The 18,150-nt window shown below is 47.1% G+C and overlaps 1 long non-coding RNA gene across 2 annotated transcripts in view; it reads left to right on the top strand.

The window, feature by feature from the left end:
* The window catches only part of LOC149869861 (uncharacterized), a 46,254-nt gene that overhangs the window by 16,573 nt on the left and 11,531 nt on the right, over positions 1 to 18,150 (top strand). Inside the window, exons 1-2 of one of the 2 annotated variants that reach the window (XR_016440642.1) lie at positions 609 to 709; positions 12,303 to 12,365. This is a non-coding gene — a long non-coding RNA (uncharacterized LOC149869861). Of the gene's footprint in view, positions 1 to 608; positions 710 to 12,302; positions 12,366 to 18,150 lie in introns of those variants that run through there. The other variant, XR_016440641.1, reaches the window with a different exon arrangement.

Here is an 18,150-nt window from a genome sequence, read left to right as displayed (position 1 = left end):
AACAGCGGCAGCCGTCATCACCTGCTTGTCCCGAGGCACGTTCCCCTGAAGCCCGAGTGTGAAGGGATTGCTCTCCTAACGACAGCTCATCGGACCGCCCTGCCTTAAGACACGTCCTTGCCCGCAATGGCACCAGTTTGAGTAAGCATGGGCTGGTGGGTCCCCCCCTCCATCCCCACCGCCCCTTGATTTTTGCCAGGGGTATAATCAAGCATTCCCCCTGACTAAATAACCCACTTTCATACGTTGCTGAATCCTCCTTTCATTCCGCTGACATGCAGATGCTAATTTGCTCTGCCCTTGACCTTGCTCTTTCCCCTCCTGATTTGAAATTAGCTTACTAAAACATGTTTTCTTTTAAGAATCCACAGCCTAATCCAGAACAAACAAAACACATTTTCGCAAACCACCAACTGCATGAACTTCTGCCCCGGCCTTGACCGCATATATGCACTGCCTCCCTCCCTCCCGCCCGCCTCTCTTCCCCTCGCCATCTGAGTGAGGTTTCCAAGGCATTTTTTTCCCCTGACGAATACAGTTGCAACAACTCAGAAACGGAGGAATTTTTTGGCAGTGGCCGGAGTTGTTATTGTATTTACTTTCCCGCTGCATTCGCGGAGGGGGCAGGAGGAGACGGCAGAAAAAAGACAGATTTGCACTCCTGCGCTTCGCTCTGAAGGCTGCGCTCGACGTAGGACCCGAGCCAAAGGTGGAGTGAAGGCCTGTGGGGGGAAATTCTTCATTGTCATTAATCTGAGAGGGGAAGCTCTTAATTCCTATTAAGCATAGGTCTTTGAGGATGCATGCTTTTAGGCTTCAAACTTTGGATGGAGGCTCGGCATGAATAACACCCATAATTGCCTTTCCCTTAATTTCCCATGACCTTTTTTGCTTGTTTTTTAATGAGCAGAAACCCAAAAAAAGGGGTGGGTTTTTTGCTGTTGTTGGGGGGTTTTTTCGGTTTGTTTTTGGGTTTGTTCGTTTTCCAGTTTTGGAAAAGGACTGGGTGCCATCTGTGGCTTCCAGTAAAAAAGAAGCAGCAAAAAAGAAGAACCAAAAAACAGATTTGGAGACTTGAAACCTGAAAAAGCTTCTGGGAACCTGAGCCAAAACGCTAATTTTCCCCCCCAAATTCAAAAATCGTCACCATTTTTTTTCTGTTGCTGTTTTTCTATTGTGACAGGGGGAAAAAATGATATAGATGAAAAAGAAAAATTAGATAAAGATGAAAAAAAATATTACTTGTAAATGGACCTGCATTGTTTCAAATTCTCTACAATTAGGCACCCAATTTCAATCTGGCTGCTGCCACACAATGCCATCAAATAACTCTAGCTGGGGCTGGTCCTGCTTGGAGCAGGGGTTGGACTAGATGTGACCTCCTGAGGTCCCTTCCTGCCCTCGTTGTCTATGATCCTATATGGTGAGAAGTGTGAGGCCGGGCATTTATCATACATCGTACAGCACCAAGCACAAAGAGTTTGGGGGCTCAATCGAGATGTTGGGTTCTAATATTGTTGCTGCTATTCTTATCATCTACACTGAGCCTAGTACGACGGATCAGCACCCTCATGTGCAAGGTGTTGCACAAAAAATGGTCCCTGGTCTTAAGAGCTTCAAGTTCATGTCTAAGGCCAACGACAACCGGAGGATGCAGACAGATGGGGGAGTATGAAGAGAGGGAGAGAGAAAGAGATGGGGAGAGATTTAATTAATGCCTTAGCCCCTACTGCAGTATGAGACCATAGGGTTTGTCAGACTGCATCAAACCTCATGGCCCATCTAGTGATGTTTCTGGTCTCCAAAAATGACCGACTTCATACGCTTCTGTAGCTAACACCATTGGTTTCAATTATATTAATACTCTCCTTATATGTGCACTTTGCCTCTGTCCGTTTAGGACTAGCCTATACTGATTTTGTTCAGATGTTACTGAGGACCACTCCTAATATCCGGATCAGTGGTTATGTGATTTAAAATACAGTAGCTTGTACCAGTATAGCTTATTCCACTAAGGGAAATGACTAAGGTATACCAGTAAAAGCACTTTTCTGCCAGTATAACACTCAAATTGGGGAGATCTTACTTAAATTATGCCAGGATAGCCCAAGCAGCACAGCTCTGGGTATGGGCAAGGCTTTAATGAATGGCTGAAATGTTGGGCCCATTGAAATCAAGCAGAGTTTTGCCATCGCTTTAATCTAATCTGACAACCTTAACCACTCTACCCTTTTCTCGTCGGTCAGGTCTTCCAGCCCCCTATTTACTTTCTGTTTCTCTTTGAGCAACCTCCAGACAGGTATTCATTTCTTTTTTTGCAATGCCCACCTCATACTCGAAAGCAATATCCCAGCTTTGCTAGTACCACAGAAGGAGATATAAAATTACTGCTCCATGTCAAAAAATATATATATTTTTTTGCTTGGAAGACTTGTTCTAGGCAAATTCAAGTTACTGAGCTCAACTGCAGTAGGGTAAAGACCTACAGCTTATTTTCCTGAGCAGCTAGACTAGATGATCAAATGATCCCTTCTGACCTATGAAACCAAGGACAAAAAAAAAAATCTGTTTTTTATTCCCATTCTTTATCCAAAATGTCCAAGGGAAACAGACACTTTTTACAATATTTTCAATATGCCCAAAAGCCAATTTACCTTTGCAAAAATGAGTTTCAGTGGAGCATTTTCATTCAACCCTAATTATTACCTTCCTAGCTTGTAATGTGATGCTGCTGCATGTGCACTTTGAAGATGCACTGAATTTTCTGGATAATGTATCGCATTACAAATTCATTCTTCAGTTGCTGTTGCCCCCCCAAATCAACACCAGAATTACTTCTTTCCAAACCTCCTTTTCTGTTCTGTGTCTATAGGTTCATAGATGTTTGGGCCAGGAGGGACCCCCTTACCTGGGCAAGGAAGAGTGCTGGGGTCAAATGACCCCAGCTAGCTGCTTGTGCAGTCTCCTCTTGAAGACCCCCAGGGTAGGGGAGAGCACCACCTCCCTTGGAGCCCGTTCCAGATTTGGACAACCCTTACTGTGAAGAAGTACTTTCTAATGCCCGACTTAAATCTACTGTCCGTCAATTTGTGGCCATTGTTCCCACCTACTCCAGGGGTGCCCCAGTAAACAGAGTATCTCCTATTCCTCGCTGCCCTCCCTTGATGAATTTGTAGGCAGCCACAAGATCCCAGAGACTGAAGAGATCCAAGTCCCTCAGTCTCTCCTTGAGGGGCTTTGCCTGCAGGCCTCTGACCAGACAAGCGGCCTCCTCTGGACCTTCTTGAGGTTGACCACATCCATCTTGTAGTGCGGCGCCCAAAGCTGGATGCAGTACTGCAACAGCAGCCTGACCAGTGCCGCATAGAGGGGGAGCATCACCTCCCTGGACCTGCTCGTCACGCACCTGCTAATGCACGGTAAAGTGCGGTTAGCCTCGTTCATCGCTTCATCACACTGACGACTCATGTTCGTCTTGGAGTCAACTATGAGTCCAAGATCCCTTTCTGCTGCTGTGCTGCTGAGAAGGTCACCCCCCACCTGGAAGTGTGTTGGTGGGTCTTTTGCCCAGGTGCAGCACTTTGCACTTGTCTTTGCTGAATTGCATCCTATTTTGTCCTGCCCATTTTTCCAACCTGTCCAGATCCACATGGATCCATTCCCTACCCTCTGGTGTGTTAATTTTGCCCCATAATTTGGTATCGTTTGCAAATGTGGACAGGGTGCTCTCCACACCCTCATCCAAGTCACCAATGAAGACACTGAACAGCACCAGTCTAAGGACTGGGTTTTGTGGGACACCACTGCCCACATCTTTCCAGACTGATACCGACCCGTCCACCACCGCTTTCCGGGTGCATCCCCTAAGTCAGTTTACCACCCACCTGACCATGCCAGCATCTACATCAGAGCTGTCCAGTATATTTATGAGAACAGAATGAGATACCATGTCAAAGGCCTTCTTAAAGTCTAGGTAGATGACATCCACCTCGACTCCTGCGTCTAAGCATTTTGTGACCTATGTTTCAGATCATCCCTCTCCAGAAGTGCTAGCTTTCATTTTCCACTGGAAGATCACATTTAGTTATTTCCTGCCTACATCTCTTACCTCTCCGGACCTTATGTTTCTGTCCACAGCTTTGTCAAGATGTTGAATTGTCTGTGGATTACACTAATAGGATTTCCCCCCTTTCTTCTCGATCATTTAGGATGACATTAACTGAACTTAAATTAAACTTCACCCCTTCTGCAGCTAACATCCCACAGCTGGATTCAGTAGATTAGCTCTTACCAGTCCTCTCTATGCACCTCCTGCAAATGGTTTGCAAAGAAGGTGATTTAAGAATAGAGCCAATCCTTGCATTTACTCTAATCCATGCATTTACTCCCAGCCCATATGAGGGCTGTTGAACTGATTTCATTGGGCAGGTAGAGTTAAAGTGGTGCAACTTTTGTGAGAGACAGGGTGCATCTACACGTGTGCATTTACTGCACAGTAACCAAAGTTACTGTGCAGTTTGGGCACGCAACTACACTTGCACCCCCGTAATGTGCAGTAAATATGGCGACTTATGCAGACTTAAGCATAAATTTGATATCTGCATCATGCAGTATCAAATTTATGCCCAGTTAGTTACTGCACAGTAACACTGTGTGTGGACTGGCTTGGAAATAACTTTAATCCTGAGTCAGTCCACATACAGCGATAATGCAACTTGAATGCCTACACATGCAGATGCCTGCCTATTCCCACTTATTAAATAAATGTAAGCCAGCATAAATGCAAGTGTAGACATGCCCACAGGTAGGCAGATATATTTGCAACCCTTCTGCTAGGCACTGGATGGCAGTAACAAGAGCCAGGTTTAAAATGTAAGGTTTTACATACCTTTTCTGTCTTGGTTTAAGCTCCCACACAGAAACCTGGGGGGTGGGTGGGAAATTGACCTTGGTTTTCCAAACTGAACCAACTTCCCCGCTCACAAATCATAGTAAAATACATAGTAAAATACAGTGTGGCTTGTAAAGCAGAAAAAGGGACAAGCACACATTCTCAAAGAAAACCTTAGGCATAAAAGGCAGAGGTAGCCCCCAAGTCACGAAACATGCACGCTAATGAGCTTTTGCAAAGAAGGAATACCCAGTTCCCAAGACAGAACATATGTAACATCAACAGGGCCACAGGCGGATGGGTGGAAGGAAGGAAAGAAGACAAAGTGAATAGGGAACTGTTATTCTCAGAAGACTAAAACAAGGGCACACCCAAGGAAATTAGCAGGAGAGAGGTTTCAAACTAACAAGAGAAAGTACCTTTCTTGACACAGCATGTAATTAACTTGTGGAACTCATCGCCACAGGAGGTTGTAGAAGCTGAGGATAACCAGGTTCAAAAAGGGATTGGGCAAATTCATGGATGATAAGTGCTAAACAGAGCAGTCACAGGTGTCTCACTAACTAGTGAAGGTGGATACTGGGAGGGGTGGTTGACCCTCTCTCGACATACCCTGTTCACATATTATCCCTCTAAAACATCCAGGCCTGCAACTGTTGGAGACAAGCTGATTTATTATGCCCAGGCATTGGAGACAGGATAGTAGGCTACATGGACCGTAGGTCTGACCCACTTTGGTGCTTCTTATGTTCTTAAGAAAGAAGCATCTAGAGCCATGGAAACAGTTGCAGGGATTTTGTGAATATAACGAGCACTACATCTGACCTGTCGATAGCGGATGGTTCAGGAAGTCGTATCTGAATCCTCTCTTTATTACACTAAGGTCCCCTTACCTTCCTCTAGTCATGTGAACAAGACATTAAAGGGGTATGAACAGAAATGTTATTAACAAAAAAGGAGAATGTGGGTTTAGTGGAGGGAAGAACAGGCCCATTTTCTCTTCCACTTACACATGTGAAAGACATGTAACAGCGCTGGAATCAATCAAAATGCACGGGTATATGTGTGGGCAAGGGTGCAGGTGTGCAAAAGATGATTATGATTAAACATCTGAGTGTGTTTATGTCCTCAGTGGGTCAGCCCCCAAAAAGTTTGGCTCTCCAAATGCCTGGACCAAGTTGAGCTCCATTATTACTAAGTATTCACTGTCACTTGATTACATCAGTCATTCCCTAGGGAAGTGGAAGCCCTTCCACATGATGCATGACACCAACTGCACCATGTGGACAATGAACAGGGAATGAGTGGTCAACATGGCCCCTCCATTGCCCAAAATATGACTTGTCCAGACTATTTGATGGGTGCTTGCAATAGCAAACCTACTCCAAGACCTTCATTTGGCTGGCTAAGGGGCTCTACTTGGGATGAAAGCATTTTCTGTGTTATAATATACTCAGGCACCGAGTATAATATATTCAGGTGAGAGAGGGCAAGCTTTGAAGAGATGTTCCCATGGCCATATTCACTCCCTTATGTGCTTTTAAAGGCATAGGATTGTTATGTACCTCTCTCTCCACTCCACCACCACCTTACCCAGTCCAGCATCCCAACCTTGGGGTATAGCAGACTTCAAGCTGAATATGAGTCAACAGTGTGCTTTGGTTGCCAAGAAAACTCTTCAAGTGATAGTTCAACCTGCCATTGGGCCAGGACACCCTTCAAAATGTTGACCCAATCTCCTCATCCCCGTCTTGTGACTCGATTGCTGCAGCAGGCTGAATTTGGACACTTAATTATTTTGGGTGGAAGGAATCTGTTTTTAATGAACTCCATGGGTAAAAATAAGTCATGACTTCAGCCTGGTCTTGCATAACTCACAGTGATCTCCAAGGCTGTGAAAGGAAATGACAGGCCTTACAAGCCTTCCCAGGCCGGCTCTCAGACAGGATTCATGTCCTTTTGACCCTTTGAGCTTGTGTCACACAGGCTGCCTTCACCACCTTTCTCCCTTTTGTGAATGGAGGCCTGTGAGTCAACTCGTGGAGCAAGTATCACTCAGTGGCTGGTGCGTTATGGTCGTGGCCTGCGAGATTCTGCAGCACAGGGATTTTTAGGAGATGAAAGCATTTCCTGGGTTATAATATACCCGGGCATGTGAGAGAAGGCAAGCTTCGAAGCTTTCCCATGGCCAGGGTAATACTCTTTTAAGTGCTCCTTTAAAGGCACAGGACTTTTATGGACCTCTCTGCACTCGTGCACCACCCCGCCTAGTCTGGCATCCCAACCGGAGTGGACTTCGGGCTGAATATTGAGCCAGCACTATGCTCTTGTTGCAGAACAAGCCCATGGCAGACGGCGTTGTATTAACAGGAGTGTCGTGCAAGTCAAGGGAAATCATTCTCCCCCTCTATTTAGCACTGCCGAGGCCTTACCTGGAGTCCCACATCTAGTTTTGCACCCCCCCTTTCTCCCCCCCCCCCCCCACACACACATACTTCAAGAAAGTTGTGGACAAATCGGACAGAGCTCAGCAGAAAAGAACAAAAAATGATGAAAGTCCTGGAAAGCAAGACATGAGAAATGGCTGAAAGAACTAGGATGATTTAGTCTAGAGAAAAGACTGAGGAGGGATCTGATAACAGGCTTCAAAACCCTGAAGGGTGGCTATGATGATGGTGATGATAGCCTCTTCTCTATGGCCATAGGGGGCAAGACAAAGATCAGTGGTAGCTGGGGAAATTTAGGCTGGAGATGAGGAAGAAGTTTCTGATAAGGAGGGTTGGTCAAGAGCATTGGAAGAGGCTGCCTGGAGAAACTGGGGAATCTCCTTCCTGGAAGTTTTCAAGAGCAAGTCAGAGAGACATTTGGCTGGGATGGTTTAATTAGGGATGATCCTGCTCTGATCTCATGAGATCCCATCCTACCCAGCTTCCCTATGATCCTAAATCTGCTGGGAAGCAGATATCCACCAAAGACAGAGAGGCTGAGCCATGACTACAAGCTAGGTCTCTACATTGTACCTTGTTGTTTGAGTGATGACCATGCAGCTTCTCTAATTTAGCTGGGACATTGGGGTTAATTAATTAATACCTCTGCTTTTGGACAGGTGGGGAGGAAACAGCCTTGTAATGGGTGCAAGTGATCATGACCTGGTTTTTCCATCAAAAGCCCACTCACCCCCCCAGCCTCATTGCCTTGGGAGACGTTGCTGCGGTGAGTCTGGGCACGTGAATTCACACCGGCAGGGAGCGCTGTGCTTCTGTCATCGGGCATCGCTGGCCGCAGGATAACCATCTGCGGTGAACATTCGCGGTGACATCACTTCCCCCTTCTCTGTCGCATGCCTCCCAGCCTTATACATGGAGCTCTGTTGCTAACATCCAAATTGCAAACAGATGGACCCTTTGGAGGACACCGCAGCCTGAATCATTCCTGTGCGTTCGCATTCAGAAGCTGTGTCACCGCACAAGACTGTCCCTCTTGAGTGCCCCAGGTTCATCATCTCATCATTTATCTGCCAGGAGGACAATTAATCATGTCTCCCAAATAGGCTACTTGGAAATCCTTGTTCTTAGAAGAAAAAAAAGAAAGCAACGTTTGGATTCATCATCCCAGGAACAATTTTGATGATGGGACTTTTCAAGATCCCAGTTGCAACTTAGTAGAAATCATTCACACTTGGAAGTCTTCTGTGAACTTGTGGTCCTTTAATTCTCCCTGACGGGGGGAGAAGGGGAAATCCCACAGCTGCCTGACATCTGGTCTCTGACCTCCGGGCATGGGAAGGACTTGGATGGCTCTGAGAACTTGTAATGGGCTACAGAATTGGCTATGGAAAGGACCCAAGTTACTTTCCAGGAACTGGATTTCAGCTGTTGGCTTGTAGAACAAGTCTGGTGGCTCCCACATGACCTGCGGGGATCAGGAATAGGCACTGCAAAACCTACTAGATGACCCATTTGTTCGACATGGCAGAAATAGCCAAAGACGGAAAGCACCATGCACAATGAACCTCATCTTTGGAGGGTCATGAGGACAAGGTCAACATCGACACGGTGGCCTTGTCCCATGGCTGTCCTCCTAAGGCAGAACAGCTCTTCGCAGAGCTCTCCAGCTGAGGCATTTTACATGGCTGCACCAGGCTGGCAATGCAATGCTGCTGCTAAACGTTGCAAGCACTGGGAGTGCTAATCCCCGTGTCCACAGAACCACCCTGCTTGTCCCACCTTGTCCCTACTTGGCACATAAGCATTTGTTTGGGGTGTTTTCTGAGCTCTGCATCAGTCCCTGGTAAGGTTCATGCTACAAGGGTCTTCTGTACCCTCCTCATCCAGAAGCCCTATTTTGTCCTGCCACTGCAGGGACAACCCTTCTTGCAACAGTTGGGCTGACCTTGCAGGGATGAGCCCTGCTCTGCCTAGAAGCGAAGCATGTGACCTTAGTCTTCATGCCTCTTCCACATCCCAAGACTAAGCCTGCTCTCAGTGTAGCCCATGGGCTTCCCCAGGTGTCAGACAGAGCCTGCCCTGTTCTTCTCTAGTCCTTTATTGCCCAACTCTCAAGGCCCTTCTTTACTTTGTTCTCCTGTGCTCCTTTACTGAAGCATAATTTCCCTCGGTTGGACTGTTGCAGTTTAGACTTCCAGATTTGGGCACAGCTGGGGAAGCGGCTCAGGTGTTTCCAAAAACTCCATCACTGCTCAAGGATGGAGAACTTGGCCCTGTAGCATGCACAGGTGTGATGCCATCCAGGTGCTTTTCAACATCTGAGACAGCAAGCCCCATCAAGACCATGAAACCCAGAGTCTGAGGGTCCATGCTGTGTTCCCTTTGCTCCCCCAGAGCTGGAGTACCTTGGAGTACCTTGGAGTTGTTTGTCAACCCAGGGCAACCCAACCCAGTCCCCTGAATCCGAAGTTAGGTAGAGCTAGGTATGTCTACATGTGAATTTACACTGGCTTACATTTACTCTGCAGTAAATTTATGCCAGCGTAAATTTACTGCATAATAATGTGCTGGTGTTAAAGTGCATTAACGCTGTGTGGGGACTAAATTGGGACTAAATGCTATTGTGCAGTATGGCATCTACATGTTCATTACTGTGCAGTTACTAATCAGGTATAAGTTGCCATATTTATTGTGCAGTACGGGTGTGCATGTGTAGGTATACACCCAAACTGCACAATAATTTTGGTTACTGTGCAGCAAATGCATGTGTGTAGATGCTCCCACTGAGTCCTGAATTCTTTCTTTAACATGTGGGGCAGACTGGTCGTGTGGGACAGGGGAGTTTCTTGGCTTCGAATGGGCATTGGGGTGCAGGGCAAAGACTTATTGTAGACCCTCAAATCTCTGCCCAAGCGAACGTGGCTTCAGTGACTCCTAAATGTACAGTGACTCCTGAATGAGATGGGGAGGGCAGCACCTGTCCTTTCCATCTCAAAGATTCCCAATGCCCTTTATAGACTGAAAGGGCTTCTCTTCTCTTTCCTCGAAAAAGCTGACTTCAGCACAAATAGAGTCTGCCCTTGTGCACAGAGCAGGGTTTGCTCCCCTACCATTTTGCATCACTAGTCTTTCACAGGAATTAGGCCACAGGGGTGGGGGACTAGAAAGAAAGCATCTCCAGAAAGAACGTTAGCTCATCAAGAAACTAGGCCTGGGAACATGCAGACATCTTTTAGAGAAATGCCGCAAAGATGTTTATTTGAGCCTGGGTGATCAGGGCCCACCCCCTGGCCTTCTGGCATAGATGCTGTTTGTAATGATAGGGGACTTACTACTGCCAGCAGCTCTTCATCGTCACCTTTGAGTACCTTCAAATCTCATGGGCGAATGCCATCCAGTCCTGATGACTTAAATCCATTCAATTTAATGATTTCTTCTATAATTTCTTCTATTGTCACTTGAGTGTGATCCAGCTCTTCAGACTTATCTGTTAGAAAGAATCAAGGTACCAGTCTGGTTTTATACCTCATTCCCTAGCCAGCACCTACAGTAGCATAGGGCTGTCTCATGACGTGTTGGGTCATTACTTCAAGACTGTCAAAGTGGCGGGGGGGGGATATTGTCTCCTCAGACACTTCCTGAAGCCCTAGGCTTTCCTTCAAAGCCCCTGTGTTGGCAGTTGATATGTCATAAGTGCATGTCCTGAATATATGCAACTCTTCAGCCATGGTGATAGGAGAGCATGTATATGTATAGGTAAGAATGACTGGTGAGGGGAGGCTGAAGGACCTGGGTTGATTTAGTCTGGAGAAGAGAAGACCGAGGGGGGATTGAATAGCAGCCTTCACCTCCCTGCAGGGGGGCTGCACAGAAGGTGGAGCTGGGCTGGTCTCAGTGGGGGCAGATGACAGGACAAGGAGCAGTGGGCTCAGGCTGCAGCAAGGGAAGTTGAGGTTGGATATTAGGAAGAAGCGTCTCATGGGGAGGGTGGTGAAGCACAGGAACAGGGTCCCCAGAGAGGTGGTGCAGTCTCCATCCTTGCAGATTTTGAAGACCCGGGTAGACAAAGCCTTGCCTGGGATGATGTCGTTGGGGCTGGTCCTGCTTGGAGCAGGGAGTTGGACTAGATGTGATCTCCTGAGGTCCCTTCAAATCCTCAATTTGTATGATCCTATCATTCTAGGCATATGTGAATCCATGTGCAGGCATAGAGAAAGAGGCATATATCATAGGTACACAGACCTTTGTGAATGCCTTTATGAGGCAACCACATCTCAGCTAGCACACCAGGAATTGAATAAGACACCTCAAGACTTAAAATGCAAGTATTTCTACAGTTTGAACCAAGGTTGGCAAGCTCAAGTCATGTTGAACTCACATGCTCTGTGAGACCCTTTCTGGGGGTAAAAGGGGTTACACATATGTTGTGCGTGATGGCACGTGGTGCGTGCTTTTTGGCAGTGGCATGCATTTTTATGGCTGCACGTGTAGGGGATCTACATGCACTGTGTGGTTTTTAAAAATAAATTCTGTCTCAATGGGCTCGCAATCCTTTTTACAGTAGATTCCGACAACTGTTCTAACAAATGGGTTTCCTGGCAGGAAAATTCATGGAAACTGCCGGTGCTAAGAGAATTTCAAAGAGTATTCATGGAAATGGGCGACTCTGAATTCCCAACCCTAAGTCATTTCCCCTGCCAACTCCAAAACTTCATTTGAAGAACCATACTTATCTAACTGGGGAGAAACAAGGTTGCTGTTGCATCCGGGCAGAACCAATCAACACAGCTGCAGTTTTCAATTCTTACACATGACTGTTCGGAAATGAACTCCAATACAAGTTACGGCTCTTCTGGGATTCATTTCAAAGAACAAATTCAAGCCAATCTGAAACCCTTTACTGAGGCTTTGCAATGAGGAAAAGAGGTAACATTTTGTTTTTTGTGTTTTTTATTTTTTTTTAGAAAACCATTTGCTGGGCCCTGCTAATCATGGAAACGAGGTTCATCAGAGAAGCATTGGAACAGGTATGGGATGGGCCAGTGGTGAAAGTCAGTGTGGAGACCAGGGATCAACTAAGTCTTCTGTCCCAGTGTGACTTCAGACAAGTCACTCAGGACTGGAAGAAACCTCCTGACTCATTCACCAGCAACCCTAGCCCCAAAGATTCCCCCCAGATCAATGCTTCAAGCCCTCACACACAACTACCAGGTACACAACCCTCAGGACCAGCTCCTCAAAAGATGTGAGTGCCTAACTTCCCTAGGCAACACCTCCCACTGCCATCAGAGAAGGCTCCCTTGACTTCACCAGTGAACTTGGCTTGGTGAATACGTTACATGTGTCATGCTCTCACTCAGTGCTTGGGCAGGTGCCAGCCATTATTTTCTCTCCCTAGCCCAAGTAAAACCTGTAGGAGTTAGCTCCCTCAATGCTTTCGCGGAGTGGTGTCTTAGCTTTGCCATGCCCCTGTTCATCCCCTTCATAATGGGCAGGGATGGTAGAGAGGTCGACTTGAAGCACCAGTTCTTGGGTTTGGTTACACTGATGTCAAATTCCTCCTGTCATCTCCCATATAAAACCCCTGCCCATTGTATATAGTTGCCCCTTGACCTACCAACCCCAACTACATTGACAACTGCCTTGTATTCATCAGGGTTTTGCAACAGGATAATGAATACAAGTCAAAAACATACTTTCCCTCTCCAGTGAAGACTACTAGGGCTTTGGTACACACCACATTTTTTGCCTTTTCTTGCTCTGCATCTGTATCTGTCTGCATGAGCAGGATTTCCAGACACTTTAAAAGTACTTTCTGGCACATTGAAGTAGAACTCCCTGGATATAGTTTAGTTTTGCTCTCTGGGAATTAAAGCGTTCCTCTTTGTCCACCAGATGGCCAAGACTTTTTGGTAGTTCACCCCTTCGAATTGCTTCCACTTTTTTTTTCTTGTGTTGTTTGCTGGCTTCCTGTGGAATGGGCACAGGCATGGGCATGGGGCACAGGGCACAGGATAAGTGGTGGGGGGCCCTGAGCGGGGGAGGGGAGGGGGCAGGCAGCGCTGGACCGTCCCACTTTCCTGTGGTGCTGGCTGGACACTGGACTTAATTTGTTGGAAAACCTAGTGCGTGCAAAAACAAATGCAACGCTCCAAAATAAACAAGTTAAATATAAACTTTTTTAATTTAATGAGGGTTAAAACCCGGGGTGTGTATAGGCACCCGTAGGCGATAACAGCTTCTGCCTAAATGGAAGCTGTAACTCCTATATATGCACTGTATGACTCCTTCTCTCATGATATCACATCCTCTCACTGTTCTTTAGCTCTACAGAGGACCTCTTGCAGTGGAGATCAATTCTATGAAGAGGGAGGTTGTCAGGATTGGACAGAGCATTCCCTGCGCCTATGGATTCACTTGAAATAGACAAGGAGGGCGCAAAAATGGTTGAGATCTTTTCCAGCCAACTTGACTTGTCCAGCCCTGCCCTGCACCACAGATAATTTTCTTGTCGAAATGCACTAGAAAAACTCTCTGGTCCAGAGCACTTCATAGAATCAAAGTAAATCATAGAAAATGAGAGTTGTAAAGGACCTCAGGAGGCTACATTTAGTCCAGCCCCCTGCTCAAGGCAAGACCAGCCCCAACTACATCATCCCAGCCAAGGCTCTGTCTAACCAAGTCTTAAACACCTCCAAGGATGGAGATCCAACCACCTCTCTGGGCAGCCTGTTCCAGTGCTTCACCACCCTCCCCATGAGAAAGTTTTTCCTAATATCCAACCTCAGCTTCCGTTGCCGCAGCTTGAGCCCATTGCTCCTTGTCCTGTCACCTGCCCCCACTGAGACCAGCCCAGCTCCATCCTCATTGAAGGCTGCTCTTCAACCCCCTTGGTCTTCTCTTCTGCAGACTAAATCAGCCCAGTTCCTTCAGCCTCTCCTTATTTCATATGAAAACCTTTTGCCAAAGATAAAACCCAAGTGAAAAGAGAAGAGCTAAGAAGGGAAACAGGTCATAGTTTCATAGCTTCATAATTTCTAGGGTCAGAAGGGATCTTAGTAGATCATCTAGTCCGACCCCCTGCCATGGCAGAAAAGAGTACTGGGGTCAAACAACCACAGCAAGGTGTACATCTAACCTCCTCTTAAAGTCCCCCAGGGTAGGAGCCAGCACCACTTCTCTTGGAAGTTGGTTCCAGATCCTAGCCGCCCTGACCGTGAAATCGCGCCTCCTGATATCTAGCCTAAACCTGCCCTCTGCCAGCTTGTGACCGTTATTCCTGGTCACTCCTGGCGGTGCTCGGGGGAACAGGGACTTCCCCAGTGCCTGCTGGTCCCCCCTGACTAGTTTGTAGGCCAAACCATTTGAGATATAAGAAAAATCCAGGGTGATATGCTGGCCCTGATGACATGAATAGTAAAAGACCCAATGGGTGTGTCTACATCAGGGGCAGGCAATTATTTTGGGTGGAGGGCCGCTTACTGAGTTTTGGCAAGCCATAAAAGGCCATATGACAGGCAGCCAGGGGTAGCCAAATATAAATTTTCTAAATTTTTTAGGGGCCTTGTAAGCCAGATAAAATGGCCTGGTGGGCCACATTTTGCCCACTCCTGGTCTACCTGTTCCTTAATGTGCCCTAAATGCTGCACATTTAATTTAGTACTTCCTTAATGAAGTACTAACTAAATGCGCTGTACTTAGAGTTACTGCTCAGTAGTATTGGTGCACAGTTATTTAGTGATGCTTACTGTGCATTAGCCTAATAGCACTGTGCAGTAGGCTATTAGCAAGTTTTTTGCCATGTCACACTACTGCACAGTGTTATTAGGCTAATGCGCAGTAAGCGTCTTGTGTAGACTTGCCCAATGGATTTATGTACACTGCTGTTTAGGAGTGGCTATACAGTTGCTGTCTGGACCAAAGCCATCAACCATTTCACTATAAACTCTCTATATCCACCCCTTTCAGCTCGGCCCTGGAAACTCTCCTGGGTGTCAGGGCCCTGCTCCTAGCACCCACTGTGTGTTAAGCAGTCAGCTTAATGCAGACTACAAGCCTAAGCAGGTGGCCAGTAGCATTTCCACAATGCCTTGCATCTGGCTTCTGTTCTTTCGGTACCCCACTGCATGTCTCTGCTGTTTGCAATTAGAGCCAGCTGCCGAAAGAGAAACAAGTCATTAGAAGACTGATTCCTCGTAGGGCTCTGCTTAAGGCACGGGATTCGTTCTGCGAATCAGTCCAGCCACTCCTTCTCTCTCCTGTGGTTCGTGTGTAGCCAATAATGCAATAAAGCTAGGGAGGGGTGGATAGTTGAGTCATGGAGCCAGGATTTCACCTTTCCTTTTTTTCCAGCAACAAGGAATTGGGCCTTTGCAGCAGTTCTGCACAGGAAGTGCCAAAATGTCGTGTGATCAGCCGATCCTGAAAATACTTGAGAAGCAGGATCAGGAGTGGGAGATCCTGAAGAGTTCATGGGGTAACCAGCAGCAATCTGGATAAGGAGTTGGGGAGTGGGTCCAAGGATGTACTCAGCCCCATGCCTTCTGAAAGTGGTTCCCAGTTCCTTAATGGGGCAGTAGGTTTGCTCAGGAGACTCCAGCTACAGTTGCAAGGGAGAAGCTTCAAGTGTGTTCAGAGCCCATCTGTCGACTTTAGGAGGATTCGATAGCTGCTACCGGTTATCTCATGAACTTTTCAGGTTTTCCCACTTCTGATCATGCCTCTCAGTATTTTGGGGACTGACTGGTGCGTGACGTTGGCACTTCCTGTTCAAAACTGCAGAAAAGGCCCAGTTCTTTGGTTAGAAGGCAAGGTTTTGGCCAAGGCAAGGTTAGAAGGCAAGGTTTTGGCCAAGGTCTTTGGTTAAAAATAAAGGAACAGGATGCATAAGAGGCAGGGGAGAAGGGCACCAGCGGGGTTGCAATGGGACCCTCTCTCTCATATACTAGCAGGGTGCTGCTGTCAGGATTGAAATCCATTTGCAGGGCAGATTAGGATATCCACACGGTGTTGAAATATCCCAGACCCAGCTCCAATCAATGATCCTAGTCTCTTCCTTCCTTTACTATTAAATTAATCCCAAAATAATTTACAAAAACCTAGGAATTATAGAATCATAGAATCATAATAAATTAGGGTGTGAAGGGATCTCAGGAGGTAGCATCTAATCCAACCTCCTGCCCCAACTACATCATCCCAGCCAAGGCTTTGTCTACCTGGGTCTTAAACACCTCCAAGGATGGAGACTGCACCACCTCTCTGGGGATCCTGTTCCAGCGCTTTACCACCCTCCTAGGGAAAAAGTTTTTCCTAATATCCAACCTCAACTTTTCTTGCTGCAGCCTGAGCCCATTGCTCCTTGTCCTGAGAACAGTCCAGCTCCATCCTCTTTGAAGCCCCCCTGCAGGGAAGTGAAGGCTGTTATTCAATCCCCCTCAGTCTTCTCTTCTGCAAACTAAATTAGCCCATTCCCATCAACCTCTCCTCACAACTCTTGTCTCCCAACCCCACAGCTATTTTTGTTGACATTTCTCCAATGTGTCCACGTCCTTTCTGTAGTGGGGGCCCACAGCTGGACACAGGACACTAGATGTGGCCTCCCCAGTGCTGAATAGAGGGGAAAGATCACTGCCCTCAGTCTACCGGCAACACTTCTACTCATACAATCAACAGGAATCATCAATGCAGCTCAGGCACAAGGGTCGCTTCATCCAGTATCCCATTTCTAACAGTGGGAAACCCTTCTAACTTCAGAGAAAACCTTGCAATGGACAGTTATGGTATAAACAGGCGCCCCAGGAAAGTTCTTCCTGACCCGAGAAAGAGAGGAGGAGGAGCTCCAAGCCCCCTCGGATGATGTATTCTGGGCTGTTGTCTGTGTCTTCCTCTTGGATGCAAGGAGTGGAAGGATGCTCCAGTGGGTTGAATATTAGCCTGAGCTGTGGAAAAACCCTGTTCAATTCATTGTTTGCCATAGTCTTCCTGAGAGGCCAGCCATTTAGACCCCAGGCTTCAAAGGACTGGCAGGAGTTTGGTGCCTAAACTTCTTAGAGAACGTGGGCTTTAATCTCTCTGGGTCTCAGCTGCCCATCTGGACAGGGGGATGCCCTGCTTGTGTTGTGTCAGCATTGATGGTGGTTTTACCATGAGTTTAGGTTATGGATTGTACAGGATGGTTTGGACCAGGGTGTGAATTAAGGGGGAACACAGGAGAGCTAAGCCCCCACCCCCTATAAGAGATGAAAGCCCCCCCATAAGATTCGAAAATCATAACCTGGGGTGGGGGACAACAGCATATTCTGGGCTATTCTGCAAGGGAGTAGCATTTTTATTTGTATTTTATACTGGAGGACTGTGTGTGGCTGTGAAGGTGCAAAGGAGACCACCAGGTACCTGAGGGGCACACCAGGCTTTGAGCCCTGCTAGGGACAGGAGCACAAGACCAAGGTGGCCTGAGGCCAAGAGGGCTGGAACTTGACCCCAAAGTGGGTGACCAAGGTGGCCTGAGGCTGAGTCTAAAAGTTCAGGCCTGAGCTAGTAGGGCTAGGCTACTAGTCAATGGCCAGAGTAACCTGCAGGCTAAGACTAAGAAGTTCTAAGCCTATATAGGAAGGTAAGTGGGGACAAAGTGACATCTGCAAGTCTATAGGGGTGGAAGCAGGGCATAAATTCGGTCCTTATGGAAATTAGAGTCAGAGGAGCCCCAGGTTGAGAGAGAGAAAGACTGTGTCTGATGGGTTCAGAGCCCCAAGTCAAGTGGGCCGAGTCAACACCAGAAGAGCTCACCGGCCTCCAAGGGCAACCTACCCACTT

This window comes from Crocodylus siamensis, chromosome 2 (genome assembly GCF_052110815.1).
Source record: "Crocodylus siamensis isolate JL-2025a chromosome 2, ASM5211081v1, whole genome shotgun sequence".
Lineage (NCBI taxonomy): Eukaryota > Metazoa > Chordata > Crocodylia > Crocodylidae > Crocodylus > Crocodylus siamensis.
Note: the sequence above shows the minus strand (reverse complement) of the source record. Positions and strands in the feature narration are given on the sequence as shown.